This window comes from Pteropus medius, unplaced genomic scaffold (genome assembly GCF_902729225.1).
Source record: "Pteropus medius unplaced genomic scaffold, Ma_sr-lr_union100, whole genome shotgun sequence".
Taxonomy (NCBI): domain Eukaryota; kingdom Metazoa; phylum Chordata; class Mammalia; order Chiroptera; family Pteropodidae; genus Pteropus; species Pteropus medius.
The window spans coordinates 6153489-6175171 of record NW_024342467.1 but is presented as its reverse complement, the minus strand read 5'-3'; the positions used below and the strand labels follow the sequence as shown (position 1 = coordinate 6175171).

General features: G+C 34.0%; 1 protein-coding gene and 1 pseudogene across 3 annotated transcripts in view; both read left to right on the top strand.

Annotated features, from left to right (window-relative positions):
* The window catches only part of CRPPA (CDP-L-ribitol pyrophosphorylase A), a 228728-nt gene that overhangs the window by 47587 nt on the left and 159458 nt on the right, over positions 1 to 21683 (top strand). The window lies entirely within an intron of this gene.
* Positions 7868 to 7986, top strand: LOC120602505 (uncharacterized; annotated as a pseudogene).

The following is a 21683-nucleotide window of genomic DNA, read 5'->3' as shown; positions in this document are numbered from 1 at the left end:
TGCCTTTTAGCTAGGTATGTAGTTACTTTTACAGATTACCTTATTTATGCAGATTTAGGTTTGTTTTTTAGTGTCCTTTTGTTTTTAGTCTCAAGGACTCTTTTTGTGTTTTTTTGTAGACCATGGTAGGTAGAAAAACTTTGTCAGTTTTTGCTTACCTGGGAATGTCTTCATTTCTCCTTCATATTTGAAGGGCTATTTTGTTGGATATAGAATTCTTAGTTGACAGTCTTTTTCTTTTGCATTTCCAACTGCTTTCTGGCTTTCATGGTTTCTGTTAAGAAATTAGCTGTTAATCTTACTGCGAATCTTGTGCATGATAAATTACTTCTCTCTTGCTGCTTTCAATATTCTTTTTGTCTTTGGTTTTTGACAGTTTGACTGTCATGAATCCAGATGAAGATCTTTCTGTTTATCCTGCTTGGAGTTCACTGAGCTTCTCAGATGTATAAAGCTACATTTTTCATCAAATTTAGGAAGTTTTTAGCCATTACTTTTGAAAAAATTCCTTCCGCCTCTTTCTCTACTTCTGGGTAGGTCTCTCACTATGCATATTTTGGCATGCTTGATAATGCCCTACAGGTCTCTTGAGACTTTGTTTGTTCTTTTTTTTTTTTCTTTGTGTTACTCAGATTGGATAATCTCACTGGACCCATCTTTATATGCCAATTCTTCTGACTGATCAAGCATACTGTTGTGCGTTTCTAGTCAATTTTTAATTTTCTTTATTAAACTTTTCAATTCCAGGATTTCTTTCTGTTTCTTTATAATTTCTTCCTCTTTATTAATATCCTCTAATTGATGAGACAACTTTTTCATAGAAAACAGCTTTCTCTGAAATGTACATTTGTGCCTGCTTTGACTTTTTAATTGCCTTAAATATGATAAGATTTGCCTGATCTGCTAATTTAACATATTTTCTCCCATTGGACTACTAGATCATCTTCACATTAGATGCAGTTAGTGGTGTATGTCCCTCCGATTAAATAGGCATAGAATTTAAGTTTGATTTAAGAGACATTTCTGGAAACAGTAATATCAATGACTAAAATATAAATAAAACAACGTACATGACTACATGGGTGTACTGAGTTGAAAATAAGTTCTTAGGATATATGATCAAAGGTCCACTTGTTGTTAACTGTGGGCTCATTATTAACATATAGATGCTATAGTTGCCATGAAAGCAGGGTAAGACTTTTGTAAGTGTGTGTGTGTGTGTGTGTGTGTGTGTTTATGTGTATGAGAGTGAGAGAAAGAGAACAAATAAAAGATTTTAGAGGGAAGAAGAGGAAGGGAGGGAGAAGGGGAAGAGAAAGTGAGGAAGGGGGAGAAACAGGCAGAGAGACTAAAAGAGAGATTGAGAATGAGAAACAGGTGCAGAGATGTGGGAGCAGGAGAGAAAGGAGAAAGAAAGATAAGGAAGGGCAGACAGATAAAGACAGAGAGAGAAAGAAGAACACAGACACAGAAACAGGGAGTGGGAGAGAAACAAAAGAGACAGAATCTGTGAGTATATTCTGCAGAAAAATGTGGAAAAGCTGAGGTAGGTTGGATTAAATCCTAATTTTACAAACTGAGTTCCATGGAACATTGTTCCTGATGATATTAAGTTATCAAAAAAGGTCTCATGGTGAAATATATTTGGAAAATGATAGAAATAATATCCCCCATTTGAATATTTAAAATACTTATTAGTAAACTACAGTCTCTGAGCTGAAGTTGCTGAACTTTGTTGAAACTAGCATTTCCTTAACTTATTAGCATAAGGAACATTTTCTGTGGATCATAGGTAGTAACACTCTGAGAAACTAGTCTATTTGTGTACAACAATTTTATTTTTGCTAAGCTGTGTTATATAAATAGTGCAGGTAATAATGAGATGTTCATAAATTTACAAAATCACACAATTTCTTTTTGTGCTGTAAAACTTTGAATGCAGTGAATTGATTCTTACTGCTTTGCAGTTCCTGACATATGACAGTTGTTAATTTGTATGTGTATATGTGTTTGTAATGGATGAGTGCATTTTATCATGACCTTTAACATGATTTGATTTCACAGTTTATCACTTGTAAGATAGAGAAATAAAGTGATTTTCAGCTGCTTATCCTCAGTGACTTAACTTTACCTTTTCTTGATTGTTAAATTCAGGGAAAGCTATTGAAAACTTTTTGACGCAAACAAGAATATTTTTTTGGTCTGATCTGATATGACTATCCCAGAGTTTAATGAAGTATTTCTTTTACTTGTGGCTGACATCATGGTTTCTAGGGACTTTTTTAAAAATGTCTTTTATGATTGCAACCAAATGAGAATTGCATTTTATTTAGGCCTTTTGTTTTTATTAACTAAAGAGATTCTGCATGAAAATACAGAAATTAAAGCTTAATTTGTCCATAGAAGCCATGGCTTTTTGTATGGGTGTGTGTATACATACATCCACATGTATGTAGAATTATTTGTATGTTTGTTTTGTTGCTATAAAGTTTACGAATGAGAAGAAAAGATTGGGTACAATCTAAAGCAGTACCTCTAAGAAGTAAAATTTCCACACATATATAATTTAATTACCTTCAGAAGAAATGTAGCTCTTAATTGTTTTTCTTAATCACATACTACTTGCGTGTATACAATCTGAGGGCAGTGGAAAGCTTGATTGTACTCTGAAAGCAATCTTAGATTAAAAATTTCTGCATTCTACCAAACATTCAGAGACAAATTAATACCAATTCTCAAACTCTTCTAAAAAATAGAATAGGAGGAACCACTTTCGAACTCATTTTATAAGGCCATCATTACCCTGATACGAAAGTCAGACAAGGACACCACAAGAAAAGAATATCACAGGCCAATAACCTTGATTAACATATATGCAAAAATCTTCAACAAAATTTTAGCAAACCAAATTCAATAGTGCATTGAAAGGATCATACTCCATAATCAAGTGGAATTTATTTCAGGGATGCAGGTATAGTCCAACATTCACAAATCAGTGTGATATACCACATTAACAAAACCAAAGATAAAAATAATACGACCATCTCAATAGATATAAAAAAGGCATTTGACAAAATTTGACATTTATTTGTGATAGAAAAAACTTTCAACAAAGTGATTATAGAAGGAATATACTTCAACTTAATAAAGACCATATATGACAAGTCCACAGCTAACATCAGACTCAATGGTGAAAAGATTCAAGTCTTTCCTTTAAGATAGAGAATTAGACAAGGATGCCCACTTAGAGCACTTATATGCGATATAGTACTAGCTAGAGCAATTAGTCAAGAAGAAGAAATGAAAGGCATCCAAATTGGAAAGGAAGAATTTAAACTCGCTGTTTGTAGATGACATGATATCATATATAGTATATCCTAAAGATTCCATCAAAAAATTGTTATAGCTAATAAATAAATTCAGTGAAGTTGCAGGATACAAAATCAATACACAAAATCTGTTGTGTTTCTATACACTGATAACAAATTTTCAGAAAGAGAAATAAAATAATCCCATTTACAATTACATCAAAAAGAATATAATATCTAGCAATAAATTTAACCAAGGAGGTGAAAGACCTATATATTGAAAATGTCAAGACATTTATTGAAGAAGACACAAAATGAGGAAGACACAAATAAATGGATAGATCTTCTGTGCTTATGGACTGGGACAATCAACATTAAAAGTTCATGTTACCCAAAGAAATTTACAGATTCAATGCAATCTCTATCAAAATTCCAATGACATTTTTCAAAGAAATGGAACAAAAAATTCTAAAATTTGTATAAAATCTGAATAGCTAAAGCAATCTTGAGAAAGAAGAACCAAGCTGCTGGCATCATGTTCTCTGATTTTAAACTATATTACAAAGCTATTATGATTAAAACAGTATGATACTGGAATGAAAATGGACACATAGATCAATGGAACAGAATAGAGAGCTCAGAAATAAAACCATACAGATATAGCCAATTAATTTATGATGAAAGAGTCAAGAATGTATAATGGTAAAAAAAAGTTTCATCAATAAATGTTGCTAGGAAAACTGAAGAACCGCATTCAAAAAAATAAAACACTATTTTACACCATACACAAAAACTAACTCAAAATGGATTACAGACTTGAAAATTAAGACATGAAATAATAAAATTCCTAGAAAAAAACATAGGCTGTAAGCTCCTTAACATAGGTCTTGACAGTGATTTTTTGAATCTGACTGCAGAAGGAAAAGCAACAAAAGCAAAAATAAATAAGTGGGATTGTATCATAGTAAAAAAGCCGCTGCACAGCAAAGGAAACCATGAACATAATGAAGAGACAACCTACTGAATGGGAGAAAACATTTGCAAATCATATATATCTGATAAGGGATTAATATTCAAAATATATAAAAACTCACAACTCAGTAGCAAAGCCAAACAGTCAATTTAAAAAACGGGCAGAAGATCTGAGTAGACACTTTTCCAAAGAAGATTTCTCGATGGCCAGCAGTACATGAAAGGATGCTCAGCATCACTAATGATCAGAGAAGTGAAAATCAAAATTACATTAAGAAATCACCTCAAATCTGTTAGAATGGTTATCACAAAGACAAGAAATAAGTGTTAGCAAAGATGTGGAGAAAAGGGAACCCTGTTGTTGGGAATGTAAATTTGTGTAGCCGATGTGGAAAACAGTATGGAAGTTACCCTCAAATTTAAAAATACAACTACCATACCATCTAGCAATTCCTTTCTGGGTATTTGAAGAAAACGAAAACACTAATTGTATAAGTAACTTTTAATCTTTTGGTTAAAAATTAAGGCAGACTGAATAAAATAATATAAAGAATAAACTACAAGAGGGGAAACCATAAAAACAAACAAACAAACAAACCCTCAAACTATCCTCGACATATTGGAAGATGTTTTCTCCCTAAAGGTTTCACAGTGTGTGGAGGTGTGTCTCAATAATGTCACCTACCTCTGAGGATAAATAGATATGTGGCTTTAAAAAAAATACTAGATATGAGAGAAATTAAATCAAGAAGTCTCTTTAAGCCTTTGAATTTTTTGGAGAACCGAGAAAAAAGACTAACATTATGCAGAGTTTATCTTAGCCTTTGGCGAAGGCAATGTGTGATGGAGAATATGGCCTGGCATTTTGTAGCAAGTTAATGACACAGGGTACACCTTGGTCAGGTGTGGTGAGCTTCTCCTTCTGTGCATAGCAAGAGGGAGTGACTATGTGTTGCATGTTACACTTTTATTGCTAAATTAAAGAGCTCCCCCTTCCTCTTTAGTGACTATACTGACATGTAGACATCAATATAGTGACTATATCATATGTAGACATATATATATATTGACATAAACCTATATATATTGATATATACATTTTCTTAATAAGCATTAATTTTAAGATGAAAACTTCTTTTTAACTTAGAAACAGTTCTTTAATAAATTGAATGTATAAGAGGAGTATTTTACCCTCGGCAGAACTTATGTGTCTCTCCAATGGCTATTCCCTTGCTGTTTACCATTTTTCTGTCAGTACAAGATGCAGTCTGAACAAAAGCATTAAGGGTCCTTATCACTTGATATCCTGAGTCTCAGCCGCCCTCCCTTGTTTTTCCTCAAAGCTGAGATCTGTTTGAAGGTAATCAGAGTTTGACCTAGAGTGAGTTGGAATTCTCCCCACTCTTAGGACAGAAGAAAGTAAAAGAACCGCTATATCAGGTAGATGATTGAAGGAATAATATGAAATATTTTTATTCTTTTAGGAAAAATGAGACAATGCTAAAACATGAAAATGACTGGAGAGTCTTACTCCAATTCATTTCACTTTATTGGAAAGATATCAAGAATCAAACTCCTGTTTTTTTTCTTTGACACTGCAGCAAAGCAACCAGAAATGGTGCTGGCTGAGGCAAATGTGATGGCATTTGGTTCACTTTGGAGTTACATCAGTGAAGTTTGTTATATCTTTTTGCTGTGCACCAAGAGATAGATAAAAGACAAATCAGATAGGTAGCTTCTAGTCTTCAGTGTAATCACCCTGAGATCTTTCACAAGCATTATACTTTCTGAAGAAGTCACACGATTTAACAAACTCCACAACATTAAGCAAGAACTATTTTTAGTTATATTTTGAATCTTCTAACTTCAAAACATAACATGCAGAATTGATTAAGTGCATTTAACATAGATTAATCACTTTTTTCCAGGAATATTGCTTCAGCTTTTTTTTTTTTTGTGGTCCAAGTTCCTAAAAATTATGATAAATTTAGCTCATATGTACTTGATGGCTATTAAATTTTCTGTCCATATGAGGATTCCCTGGAGAAACAGTTACTCTGTGATGGGCTTTGTGGGATAGATGATCTCTCTTGATCTCATGACATCCACATTTTAAGTGGATTTCCTTTCTTAATATCTGCATGTGTTTCCTACTCTTAATGTTTTTTTTCATAATGAAAACTAATCAGAGAGCTGTTTCCTTTTCGCTTTTGGTACTTAATCTAGGCCTGTATCTGTTAGATGTCTGTTTAATATCGTGATAATCTTTTGGGAGAGTGAATGTGCTCTTGCTTACATTGAATAGCAGGGAATAAATGTCAACATTCAGAAAATAATAATAATCAGGGAGGGAATGCAGTTCTTTTCAGATGATTATGAACTACGGTGGGTAGGAGTCCTATGTTTTGTCCTTAGTGCTGTCATTAAACTTTTTTTCCTTTTTATACCTATTTAATCTATTCTCGAGTTTTTTTGAGAGCATGCTTTTCGAGTATAAAGATTAAATTTTTAACAGTTTTTGAACAGACTACCACTTATTGTATTGCCACCTCTACTGTATATTACCAAAATATTGCCCTAAAAAGAATAAGCGCCAGTTTTTTTGATGTTGGTTGTGTGAAAGCTGTATTTATTCCATTCTACATGTTTTACTTTAAAGTGAAAAATGGAATCCTCTGAATGTCTGACAATATAGCATATCCTAAAACCACCATGCATAGTAAAGAGTGCTCTCAGTGTTCATGCTCATGATGGGCTGAAACTTCGGAGGCTTCCAATGTGTTGTGGAAGGGTACCTAGTTAGCACTTTTGCAGAGTTTATTTAGCATGATACCTGTCATTTTGACTTGGAGAAGGTTTTTTGGATAATTTGCCATATTTGCAAATGACCATCAGTGATGCTTTTGTACTTATACAGTCATCACTCTTTCAGGAGAATTTTGAGATAATTGCCTCTAGAGAGGAATCTTATTGTTCCTGGAATTTTCCAGTGTCCACAGAACCTCCTTGACTAGCTCTTGTGTTTGCAAGAAAGAGAGACTCAAAGTTTTCCAAGAAAGACATGTACGTTATTGGAAAAATATAATTGGTTGGTAACTGGTAAATTTTTGAGACCTGAATTATTTTTAGGGTTTTTGTTGCTTTATGATTAATTCATTTTTTTCCCTCTCCATCTACCGAGTTTATGATTTCTGTTTCACTTCAACTTTAGTTGCCATAGCTCTCCAACTCCAAGACGAGGGCATAAGTTTGACTTTTACCAACTTGCAAATTCTTTCATCGTGTCTTAGTTTAGATTCCTTGCAGATGAAATCTGATTTGCTCTGCATTCTTCATCAGCCAATACACCTAGATCTAAGTCACTGATCATCTGATGGATTGGCTGCTCTGGGGATAGGTCCTCACCAAAACATCAGTCAGCAGAATATATGGAGTGGGGTTGGGGAGCGAAAGAATGACAGGAAGACAGGAAATAAAACAAGCGTGATGCTTCCTTAGCAGGAACTGTAGACTGGGGCATTTTCTAAAACATTGAGGGCATGGCAAGCATTCAATATCTGTAGTATACTCAACTTAAAAATATTTCCGTCTACGGCCATGCTACCCTGAACAAGCCCGATCCCGTCTGATCTCAGAAGCTAAGCAGCGTCGGGCTTGGTTAGTACTCGGATGGGAGACCACCTAGGAAAACCAAGTGTTGTAGGCATAAAAAATAAAAAAAAAATAAGGTATTGTAAGCTGACATGGTCCTTGCAATCTGTGAGGTCAAGCAAGGGTTGCCTCACCTAAAAAAAAAAAAAATTCAAGTTCAGTATCTCATTTGATGATGTTCTAATCATGGAAACAAAAGCAGATAAATTCAGGAACGATTCAAAATCACCCATTGTTTTAGGCACTTTTACTATTTAGATAATAACAAGAAAGATGAAATTAGAATTTTCAGTGTCTTTTGTAACTGTTATATCATAGGCAGATTTCATAAGTAAAACAAGGTTAGTGACTGTGTAGAAGAATGTACGTTCTCTTTAGACCTTGTTAATAGTAGTGCACAATTGATTTGCTTCCATCTCTACTAGAGGTGGCGAGGGCTAGGGTAGTTTTATGAACACAAGTGTCTAAGTAAATCAAAGGCTGATGCTCAAAGTGAGGTGTAATGATACAGAAGAACTGGTGTTTGCCAGTGCCATACTCTGCTGGTCCATGGTGTAATCCATAGAGTGTGCAGAGAAGGAACAGAAAAGTGACCTACCTATTGATCTCTGTTCACTCACTTGTTTTATATTGTTGACAACAAATGAAATATCTCAACTCCTTGTTGCTAAGGAGATTTATTAAGTTTCTCAGAATAGTATATTATCTGTTACAGAAGAACATTGCAATCCAGGTGTTCCTGGCTAACCTCCCAGTGTCCCCAGACAATCCTGCTAAATAGTTTCTTACCATTCTGCAACTGTCTGTGCTATGTTGATTCTGCCCAGGGGCCACAGCTAATGTAGCTCTCTGCTGGTGAGGAAGAGACTTGCAGATCTCAGTCCATTCTTTGCCCAGCAAGGCTTTTGTATGTATGTATTTGATAAAATATATTCCTTAGTGTGTATTATATACCATTTGATAGATTATTTATTTATTTATTTTAATTAATTAATTTTCTTATAGTGACATTGGTTAACGAAATCCAATAAGTGATAGATTGATCTACAGATAAATAATAGGTGTTTAATTTTGTCTTCATCATCCAGTTCATGAGATAGAACATTGCCAGTACGTTGTTTGACGTTTTCTTTGTGTTTCTTTCTGTTTGCATCCCTGTTCCTGATTGTGTTCCCTTTCCTCCTATTATTTTCTTTAATGTTGTGTTAATGATTTTCTTGCTTTTTTCTATAGTCTTAACACACATGTAGATGTGTCTACAATAGCTTGGGTTTGAAAGTTTTTATGAATAGAATCAAACTGATAATATTTTTCTATGACTTGCTTTTTTACACAACATTTTGACATTTCTATTTTTGCATATATTTGTATTTTTTGTGCTGAGTTCCTTTATTATATTATAGATGACTTATTCATTGAATTCTTCCTACTTTTTGGTTAATTTCAAAGAACTTTTTCAATAATGACATGAGTTTGCTATTGGTACACAAATGATGTGTAATAAACTATTCAAGAAGACAATAGCTCAGTGATAATCAGTTTATGTTCATGGGTCTGTGGGTTAGCTGTGGCTCTGCTGATCTGGATGAACTTGGCTGTGCAGCTCCGCTTTGGGACAGCTCTACTTTGCGCTGCAGGTGTATGTATGCTGGACACCTCTTCTCCACCTTCTTTGACCAGCTGTCTATCTAGGCATGCTTTCCTCATGGAGATGGCAGAAGTACAATAATGTGGAAACACAAGATTTCTTAAAGCCTAGATTTACAAGTTGGTAAATTTTTACCTCGTTCTATTATATGTCAGTTTCCTTTCCCCATTCCCAGACCCCAGCCACCATTGATGTGTTTTCTGTCCCCTGTAGTTCTCACTTTTCTAGAATATCATTTAAATGGAATCGTAGATACATAGTCTTCTATGCCTGGCTTCTTACACTAAAGCATAATGATTTTGAGATTCACCCATGTTCTTACAAATATCAGGCCTTCATTCCATTTTATTGATGAATAGTTTTTTGTTTTTTTTTTTTTTTTTGGTTAGTATTCATCTCAGTGATTTAGTGTTCAGGCAGATTTAACTCCTGCTCTCTTAGTTATGACTTATATCATAGTTTAAGGATGTAGACTATACAGAACAGTTTTTTAAGAAGCAAAGGAGCCACAGAATTCCATAGGTAATGTTTAAGTCAGGATTTGATAGTGGGGAAGCTAGACTGCAAAATGAAAGCCTGGCAAGAAAGATTTGAAAATATAATGGGAAATATGAGAACACTGGAGAGAAAGCTGAAGGTACTAAAATTAGTATAAGGAGTGAGTCATAAAGGGGCTACTGGACAAGTTGTTTATGTAGAAAGTGTTAGTTTTAAAATAGTACTTTCGGTCAATAAAGGAATTGAGATAATGGTCTGACTTGAATATAAAGCAGATTGTTATAACTTTAATTGCTTGCACTGAACTCAGGTTAAATTCTGTGCAGCCTATAATGTGTCAATTAAAAAATATAGAGCCGATCTTATGATATCATTGTTGCTTCTCTTCAGTTCCCCTAATCTGTGAGCACACCTCCAGTATTGCTGTGTTACATTTCCTCCTATGGTTTTCCCCCAGTCTTCCTCATCCTTCTCAGCGCTTAGACTATTGCCTGGCAAATTTTCCATAGATATTTGCTTAGTAAATGGATAAACGTTACCCCAATTTTCTGATCATTCTTTTTCCTCTTTTCTTTCGTAACTGTTGGGCATATATTTACAATTCCTATGAGTACTTTTATTAGATATCCTAAAGGTAAATTACATCCAACTGATACCATTTAGCCTAATTGATAGACCTCTTTGTTTCTGCATCTTCCAGCCTGTGTAATAAAGTCATCAATCCTGTTGCTACTGAAGTATTTTCTAGCTCTAGACCCTCTCTTCTCTATAGTTCCTAAATTTATTGGAGATCCCCATTCTCTTAAGATTATGGCAACAGCCTTATAACAGTTCTTTGTGTGTGAATTAAAAACTGCCTTTTCTCTGATATCTTAATTTTTCCTAATTTTGTTGCTTACTTTTGATCAGTTTACTATTTTAAAGAAGATACATAAAAGAGGAGTAAAATATCCAAGTGAAACTCTTAGTTTTTAATTGTGCTTCACAATATTTGATTGTGAGGTTCAATGGAAAAGGCTAAAAATATGGTTTTAGAATTACTGGGGAATGTAACTCTATGTAAACATATTTAAAAATTTGTACGCAGAGAAATCTTATCTTTAGCCAGATCATTTGTACTTTGTTTCCTGAAGAGCGAGGCTTGAATTTGTATTATTACATAAATTTAGTCTGAGATTATTTATTTACTCGTAAAATGACCTGATGTATTATAAGAACAAAGCTTCTTGGATAATTGTCTCCCATGCAATTCTAAAATACATTGCATAATTCAAACATGTAAATGTATGCAAAATGCTTCATGTTTGATTTTCAGATGATAAATTGAATGCAGGTGTTCATTGTTTACCTAATTGTAAGATAGCCTATTTTGTTTCTACTTGAAACATTCTGAGCATGAATCTGTAACTGCAGAGTGAGAAACCTGTGCATGCACGCCTTTGATTTAGTTTTTCTCTAATGTATATATTGTTCTTTGTTGGGCAAACTTCCCAGGCTGCCTTGCAGAAATAATACTGTGAACAATGTTAAGGCTGGAAGGATAGATATGTAATGGGATTATTTGTAGCCATGGACCATTACATAATTACCATAAAACAATGGTTTCTAACTTTATTGTGTGTATTATAAAAGCTCTGCAACTTGTGTAATATCTTCCCAGAAAAATAACCGCATTATACACAAAATATTTTTTCAGAGGTTTTCCAGTCCCTCTGAGTCCTATTTATTTACCTCATGTTAACAGCTCTGCTACATTCTCATACATTGTTTATGGGAATAGAAATTGAAACCATTTTTATAGAAGGAAACTTGGAATTATTTACATGATTAGAATGTATATACTCCTATTTCTGGGTAAAGATAACCAACTGAACATGTATCTAATTTTGCCCACTCCTAAAACCTCATTAAAGCTGCTAGGAAGGGATTAAAAACAACAAAGCCACAAGAATAAGAGTTAAGGGAGGGGACGATGGCAAACAAATAGCTGGAAAGCAGGTGAATAAATAGTAACTGATGCAGTAGATAAGAGAAGGCTGAATTATAAGAGTTATAGGGAAAGCTAAGAATTAAAATTGTCTACAGTAGAAATTCCCCCAAATGCAGTACCACGTATCTCTGGAACTGACTGAAGGAGAAAAAGTGAGGTGGTTTGCTGAAAACTGTTTAAGAAGCAGTCTGATCTTTAAATCACCTTCTCTACTATATGACCCCATCCCCACCTACAGAGGCAGGTGGGGTGCAGTGCTCCCTATGTATAGGGGAGGATATTGAATTCAGTCAAGGGAACGAACACTTTGCCCAAAACAGTGGCTAACAAACCATGTGCATGCCTCCTGACTACTGAATGGGGAAGCTCATGGTCTCTTTTTCCATTCATTAGCTAGTATCCTGGTGGCTTGACTTTCCTTCCTGGATAGAAATTGGAAGAGTTTTGAGTGAGGAATCTGTTTAATCTAAGAAGATAGGTATTTCTAACCTCTGGGGTTCCCCAGTAAATATCTCAACCCCATCACCCTATAGTAAAGCTCATCCTTCAGAAAACCCACGTCTGTACTCATTGCTTAATAGCTTTTTAATCTTCTACTCTTAAATATAAGCTAAGAAATAACACCGTACCACCTAAAGAATGCATTTACTGTTGAAGATACAGACCAGAGCAACAGAAAGGAGTAATATGGAGGAAGCAGCAAATATGTAGGGAAAGGAAAACTTTTGAAAAGTATCGTTACAGAGATAAAAGTTATTTGAAACCTGAAGCAAGTACAGAAAATGAATATTTAAAGGATCGAAAAAGATCTGGGGCTAAAAATAAATCAGGAATTCTCTCCCAAAGGGCAAAAAAATAAAATATAGGAAAGCAAAGAAAATTAGATGCCCAATTAAAGAGATTTGATACTCAATAACAAAATTTTCAAAAAAGAGAAAATAAAGGGGAGGAAATATCAAAGAAATAAGGCAACAAAAAGAATTTTTAAAAACTCACCTCTTAGGCTCCCTACTTAGAAAAGCTACTAGAGGATTTGCTCCACAAAAATGAGGGAATCAAATCAAGAAAGATTATGTGGGAAACAGGAGACCCATGACAGGAGAGATGAAGATTATCCCCAGGATGATGATAAAGGGAGTTTTTAAGATGATAGCTATGTGGCTAGCAGAAGACAACCAGTCCTTGTTGAAAAAGGTCTGAAGACTCCAACGGTGACTTCCTCTGAATAAAAAAAATTGGCAAAGTGCCTTATGTGTCTGAATATCTTGAGAATAGATCCAGACAAATAGCTAAGTGCTGTTGAATGAGTCATATGTGTATAGAAAACTAAACACTTAAAATTCTAATTCTAGGGAAAACAAAGACTTATGTAGGAAAGGCATTATAATATAGAATTTGGCAGTGAGTAGTATTTACATTGTCAATGATGTAAATACTCAATATTGATTCAACCAAAATTATGATATAGAAGGAATGGGGAATGGGAAGTGATACTGTGTATTGTGATGAGATTAGGAAAAAAGAAGACAAATTCTTCTTCTTCCATAGATGATGGCCAACTCAGAAAATCCAGAGGAGACATCATAAGTATGTTATTTAGACATATGGTATGATAAACTATTCAATCCCAAATCTTCAGTCTGCTGCCACAGTGTTCTACTTTTGTATCCTTGCCATGGCCTCCTGGCAAGTGAAGTTATTTCTCTCCTCTTTAATTCTGAATTTCGTCTCCTAACTTGCTTTGGGATTTTGGCAGATGTGTTGTAGGCAGAGGCTTAAATGTACTTGTGCTGTTCTGCTTGCCCTCTTCTTGTTCTGTTATTGTTATAGGAAGGCATACTCTGGTTGGTTGCTGCTTCTCCAGTTTGGTCTGCAGAATGCAATCCATGGATCAGAGCTGCCAGAGCCAGCCCACAGCCCTGCAGCTGTAACCAGAGTCATCGCAGCTATCCCACAGCACTGCAAGTGAGAACAGTTTATTGCTACATGCCACTGAGATTGTGTGTGTATTTAAAAGGAAATATGATTGCTCTGTGGAAGGTAACGTGGAGTGAAAAGGGCGGAGTAAACTTTTTCATAACTAACCTTGCTTTGGATATTTGCTTCTTGAAACTCTGTACATTTATAACTGATAAAATATGAAGTAACATTCTTAAAATAAGAAAACAGGTTGTATGATCGATTTGTATTTGGAGTTTATAAAGGAGATCTAGTGGATGGACAAGAGATCAAGACAGTTGGAGGTGTTCATAATAAAACTTTTCACGCCTTCAACCGTAGTCTCCTATTTGATAAGGGCCGTCTGAGAAAACGGAGGTTTACTAAACAAGAGCAAGTGGATGTTTTGCAGGTTGGATGCCTCAATGAGATAACAGGTCCACTTTAATGCAAGCACAGAGTAAGAGAAATGATGGATGGAGGTTCTGGTCAGAGCCTGAGTTATAGAAATAAATAAATAAAAAAAATCAGAGGAGCTACAGATAGTGGTGAAACCAAGTTTTCAGGTTTTTTACAGAAATCAGTTGTTCAAGTGAAGATAAAGGTCAAGGAATCTGCTAGAGTATTTGAAATTTTGTGCACATGGACCTCGAGTTCAACCAGTACATTGTCAGCAGTTGGGCAATGTAATCAGATAGATAGAACTTCTAAGAAGGAATAAAAAAGAAATGCTAGATATCAAAAACACTAACAGACATGAAAATTGCCTTTGGTTTCATTAGTAGACTGGACACAGTGATGATAGAATCTCTGAGCTTGAGGATGTCTTAATAGAAACTTCCAAAACTGAAAAGCTTTGAGGAAAAAAAGACGAGAAAAAAACAGAAGAAAATATTCAAGAACTGTGGGACAACTACAAAACCTGTAACATGTACATAATGAGAATGCCAGACAGAGAAGAAAAGGTGAAAGGAAGAGAATATCTGAGCCAATAATGCCTGAGAATTTCTCCAAATTGATGTCTGACACCAAATCCACGAATCCAGGAGGCTCAGAGAACACCTAGAAGGATAAATGCCAAACGAACTATACCTAGGCATATGATATTTAAACTGCAGAAAGTCAAAGAGACATAATCTTGAAAAAAAGCCAGAGGAAAAACACCTTACCTACAGAGGAGGGAAGATGAGAATTACATTGGACTTCTCCTCAGAAACCATATAAGCAAGAAGAGAGAGTAGAGGGAGATATTTAATGTTGAGAGAGAAAAACCACCCTAGAATTCTCTACTTTTTAAAATTACCATCCAAAAATGAAGGAGCGATATAAGACTTTCTCAGGCAAACATTGAGGAAATTTGTTGCCATTACGCCTGCCTTTCAAAAATGTTAAAAGAAGTTCTTCAGAGAGAAGGAAAATGATGTGGGTCAGAAACTCAGATCTTTAGAAAGGACGCAAGAGTGTTAGAGAAGAAATAAGTGAAGATAAAAGAAAAAACTTTAGTTTTCTAATTTTTAATTGATCTCACAGATAAGAGTTTATTCTAAATAATAACAGCAACAGTGTATTTAATGTATATTTATGTGTGTGTATATGTGTGTATACATATGTGTACTTTTGTATATTTACGTATAAGTGAAATAAATGACATCAATGTTACAAGGGAGGGAGGAATTAGAAATATTTTCTTACACTTGAATGACCTATGAAGTGGTGTAGTGATATAAAATGTAGACTTGAATAAGTGGTTAATGTATATTGCAAACTATGGGACAACCACTAAAAGTAAAAAAAATATATATATATATATATATATATATATATATATATATATATATATATATACTAAGAAAATGCTCACTTCAAACCATAAAAGACAGATAAAGAACAGAAACAAAGAACAAGGGTTCACAAATAGAAAAAGTAACACATATGGTAGATATTAATCCAACTGTGTCAATTACTTTAAATGTCAGTAATCTAAATAAATCAATTAAAGGACAGAGATTGTTAGAGTGGGTTAAAAAACAAGACTAGGTGTGGCTCCATAGTGTAGTGATTAGCACGTCTGCTTTACATGCAGAAGGTCCTGGGTTCGCACCCCAGGAGGAGCCACGGACTATACCCCAGGGGCGCCAGACCCCGGGAGCCTGCCACCAGCATGTGAGAGGAGATGCCCCACCTTCAGAGATCCAGTTCTTAAGGGGAGATGGCAACATCCACAGATCAGGGGTGGAAGTGTGTCTGTTTTGGGGGGGAATTAAAAAAGGGAAAAACAAAAACAAAACAAGACCTAAATATATGTTATCTACAAGAAATCCATTTTAAATAGAAAGACATATAGATTAAAATTAAAAGATTTCAGAAATATATACTATGCTAACATTAAGCAAAAGATAGCAGTAGTAGTTATATTAATTTTAGACAGAGCAGATTTCAGAGAAAGTAGTTAGCAGGAGTAAAGAGGGATATTACATATAGATAAATTCTACAAGAATTCTACAAGAAGACATAAAAATCCTTAACATTTATGTGCTTAACAACAGAGACTCAAAACACATGAAACAAACCTGATGGAACCGCAGGGAGAAATGGATGAATTTACTATTATAGTTAGAGGTTTCAATACTCATTTATTATAAATGGGCAAACCCAGCAAGCAGAAAATCAGTAAGGATGTAAATGAACTCAACAACACCATTGATCAACTGGATATAGTTGACATCTATGAATTACTTCATTCAGCAATGCCAGACTACACATTCTTTGCAAGTTCGCCAAGATAGATCACATTCTGGGCCATGAAACACACCTTAACAAATTAAAAAGAATAGAAATCATACAATGTCTGCTCTCAGGTCACAATGGAATTAATTTAGAAATCAATTACAGGAAACAAGATGAAAAATCCCCAAATATTTAGAGATTAAATGATACACTTATAAATAACACATTGATCAAAGAATAAATGTCAGGAGAAATTTAAAAATATTTTCAACTAAACATAAATGAAAACAACATCAAAATTTGGGAATGCAGCAAAAGCAGTACTTGAAGGGAAACATATGGCATTGAATGTATGTATTAGAAAAGAAGGATCTCACTAATAATCTAACATTCCATGTTATAAAATTAGAAAAAGGTAGAGCGAATTAATTTCAAAGTAAACAGAAGAAAAAAATAATAAAAGCAGAAATCAATGAAATGAAAAACAAAATTAGTAAACAAAATCAACAAAACTAAAAGCTGGTTCTTTGAAAAGATTATTAAGATCAATAGGACACACTAAGAACAAAAGAGAGAAGACACAGATTATTAATACCAGAAATGAAATAAAAGAAATTTTTAGGGAACCCATAGATATTAAGACGATAATAAAGAAATATTATGAAAAATTCTGTGTCTTCAGATTTAACAACCTAAATGAAATAGACCAATTCCTTGAATGACACGAGCTGCAAAAACTCACACAAGAATAGATAATCTGAATAAGCCTATATTTATTAAAGAAATTAAATCAATAGTTAATAACTCCAAAATAGGAAACTCCAAGCTCAGATGGGTTCATTTGTGAATTCTAACAAACATGTAAAGAAGAAATTATACCAATTGTCTACAATCTCTTCTAGAATATAGAAACGGAGCATTCTGATGCCAGCCTAATACCAAGACCAGACAAAAATATTACAAAAAAAACTATATCCAGCATCTCATGAACGTAAATGCAGAAATTCCCAAGATTCTTTATTTAGCAAATTCTGTATCAGTAAGTAGAATCCAATGATGTATATAAAGAATTACAGATTACAACCAAGTGTAATTTATCTCGGATATTTAAGGTTAGTTCAACTTAAAACTATCAATTGTTGCAATACATAATAACAGGCAGAAGAAGAAAAATCAAGATCATTTCAATAGATGCAGAAAAAGTATTTGACAAAATCCAGCACCCATTCGTGATAAAAACTCTCAGCAAACTAGGATTTGAGAGGAACTTTTTCAATTTGATAAAAGCCATCTACAAAAAACCTACAGCTAACATTATACTTAATGATGAGAAGCTAGAAGCTTCCGCACTAAGATTGGGAACAAGAAAAATTTCTTTTAAACATTGAACTAGAATTCTTAGCTAATGAATATGACAAGAAAAGAAAATAAGTATTTTGACTGAGAAGGACATAATGAAATTTTCTTTGCAGATGACATAATTATCTGTGTAGAAAATCTGGAATAACTGACCAAAAAAAAAACAAAAAAACCTTCCTGGAACTAATAAGTGATTGTAGAAATTTGTAGGATTCAGGGTTAATATACAACAGTCCATTGCTTTCCTATAAACCATCAATAAACAGGTAGAATTTAAAATTAAAAACCCAACATCTTTTATTTTTGTACCTCCCAAAATGACATAGTTATAAATCTAACAAAATATGTATAAAAACCCATATGAAGAAACTACAAAACTCTGATGAGCAAAATAAAAGAACTAAATAAATAGAGATTCCATTTTCATGGATAGGAAAACTCAGTATTTTCAAGATGTCAATTCTTGTGGCTTTCAATAAACTAATTCTATAGTCTATATGGAGAGACAAAAGAACCAGAGCAGCCAATACAATATGGGAGGAGGAGAACAAAGTTGGAAGACTAAGACTATTCAACTCAAAGACTTAACTATAAAGGTATAGTAATCAAGACAGTGTGCTGTTAGTGAAAGAAAAGACAAATCAATGGAACAGAATAGAGAACCCAGAAATTGACCCACATAATCTTTGTCAAAGAAGCAAAGGCAATATAAAGGAGCAGAAATAGTGTTGAAACAACTGGAACTCCATATGCAAAAAGTGGCTCATAGACCTAAATCTAAAACATAAAACTATACTCCTAGAAGATAACACTGGAGAAAACCTAGATCACCTTGGGTGTGGTGGTAACTTTTTAGATATAACACCAAAGGGCATGATTCGTGAAAAAAATTGATAAGCTGGACTTCATTAACATTAAACACTTCTGCTCTGAAAAAGACACTTTGAAGAGAATGAGAATATACAAGCCACAAAGAGAATATATTTGCAAACAACATATATGATAGAGGACTGTTACTGAGAATATACAAGGAACTCTTAAAATTCAACAGTAGGAAAATGAACAGCTCATTTGATAAAAGGGTAAAAGACCCAAACAGACACTTTACCAAAGAATATATATAAATGACAGATAAGCATTTGAAAAGATGTTTTACATCATGTTGTTAGGAAAATGCAAAATAAAACAAAAATGAGATGTCACTTCATATCTATTAGAGTGGCCAAAATTTAGAACACCAACAACACCTAATGCTAGTAACAGGAACACTTATTGATTGCTGGCAGACAAGCAAAATGATACATCTACTTGGGAAGATATTTTGGCAATTTCTTACAAAAGTAAACATATTGCATGATTTATCAATTGCACTCCTTTGTATTTACTCATGAATAAGAAGTTGAAAACTTATATTCGTACAAAACCTACATTTCTTTCATAATTGCTAAAACTTGGAAGCAACAAATCCCTCAGTATGTGAATGAGTAAAAACTGTGGTACATCCAGGCAATGGGATATTATCCACTGCTAAAAAATAAATCATCAAGATATGAAAGACATGGAGGAAACTTAAATGCATTATACTGAGGAAAATAAACCAATCTGAACAGGCTGTACTGTATAATTCCGAGTGTATGACTTCCTAAAAAGGCAAAACTATGGAGATAGGAAAAAGTTCAGTGGTTGACGAGGGTTGGGGCAGGGAGGAGGATGGATAGGAGGAGCACAGAGAATTTTTAGAGAGTGAAAACGCACTCTATGTGGTACCATAATGATGGATATGTATCATTATACCTTTGTGACAACTAATAGACTGTAAAAGTCCAAGAGTGAACCCTAATGTAAACTGTGGGCTTTGAGTGATGATTTATTGGTATAAGTTCATCAGTTTTAACAAATGTACCACTCTGGTGTAAGGATTTGATAATGACTGAAACTGTGAGTATGTAGAGATACATGGAAAATATCTGTACCTCTTGCTCAATTATGCTTTGAACCTAAAACTGGCCCCACAAAGGTCTATTTAAAAAACTCAATAAAAAAGAGCCCATAGGGATTAAAATTCTGTTGTGACCTTCAGTGTTTGTAAAACACCATATTCTGTCCTCAAACATGATATATAGCTTTTTTTCTGGGAGTTTAGTTTTATGTCGATAATCATTACCTTAAGAATTATGGAGAAACTGTTCCATTGTTTTTCTAGTTTTTTTTTGTTGCTATTAAGAAGTCTTGACCAATTTGGATTTCTATTTCTTTACAAGAGACTTTTTGTTGTTGCCGTTAATTGGGTTTGGTGTGTTTTCATCTATTAGTTAATTTCATAAGAATTTTTAATTTAGAAATTTATGATCTTCATTACTGTAATTTAAAAAAATGGTTGTTTTTCTTGTCCTACCCGTTTCTATTCTTTCCTTCTGGTTTTTTTTTTTTTTTTTTTTTTACCACTTTGGACTTTGTGTTTCTCATTGATTATCCTTTTCTCTCCTATTTTCCTGTTTTCCATCCTTTTAAATATTATCCTGTCTTATTTTATGAGTATAAATACTTTCTCATTTTGGGCTTATCCAGTCTTTGTTTTTTTTGGTAACTACATAGTTTCTAGTTCCTTCAAAATACTTTATTTTTTTGCCCTTTTAACTTATCTTTCATGTTTGAATTTTTCCTTGAGTTTCAGTTAAATCTATGCTTTCTGTTCATGTTTTTGTGTTGGAGACTGGTTGGGTTTGGTGGCTTGTTGACTGTGAGCTTCACTATAACACATGACTGGGATGGACTATTTATTTGGGGACTTCTGACAACAGTGTCCTCAGCACTTCTCACTGGGGAGGACATAGTTTGACAATATTTTGGTTCTAACTTTAGAGAGGCATAGAGTTCTCAGCATCTGTTTGTGTGCATGCATGCTTGTGTATCCTGTGACCCCCATGATGGATAATACATGTTGACATTTTGTGCAATTACAAACTCATTAACTTTCTTAATTAAAATTTACCATGCTTCTGGTTAGTTTCTATTTGTTCCATTTCTTCTTCTTCTTTTTCTGCCTGCATTTGTATTAATTTCTTATTTTTTATGAATATATCTAATCACTATTGAACTTTTAACTTAAAGATGTCTGTTTTGTGATTGCCTTGAGTTTAGTATATACATCTAATCACAGTCACCTTCAAAATAACATTATACTACTTAATGAGCACCCAGTAGCAGGTTGCTGAAGCGGAGGAACCTGAAAGTGGGTATCAACTCCTCTTGTGATTGTGGCTTTCAGAGGTTCTATGTTCTCTCAGTTGCCTCCACTCAATACTTAGCTATTTGCTGAAATTTTTAGCTTACTTCTTCTACCCTTGTGCATGGCTCCCAGCCCTTTATTCTTGTGTGCTGCCATAGTTGAGCAAGTGATGACATCCTGCCTCTCCTCAGGGAAGGCATGCCTTTTTTGGATTTAAGGCTGCTTGATCATTCTATGACCTCAGTTCTGATGGGTTCAAGAAAAAGTTGTGCTTTTATAGTTTATCTTTTATTTTTTTGTTGTTGTTGTTCAGAAATGAGCATAATTTTTCCCAGCTTTCCATATCCTAGGAAAAAATAGAAA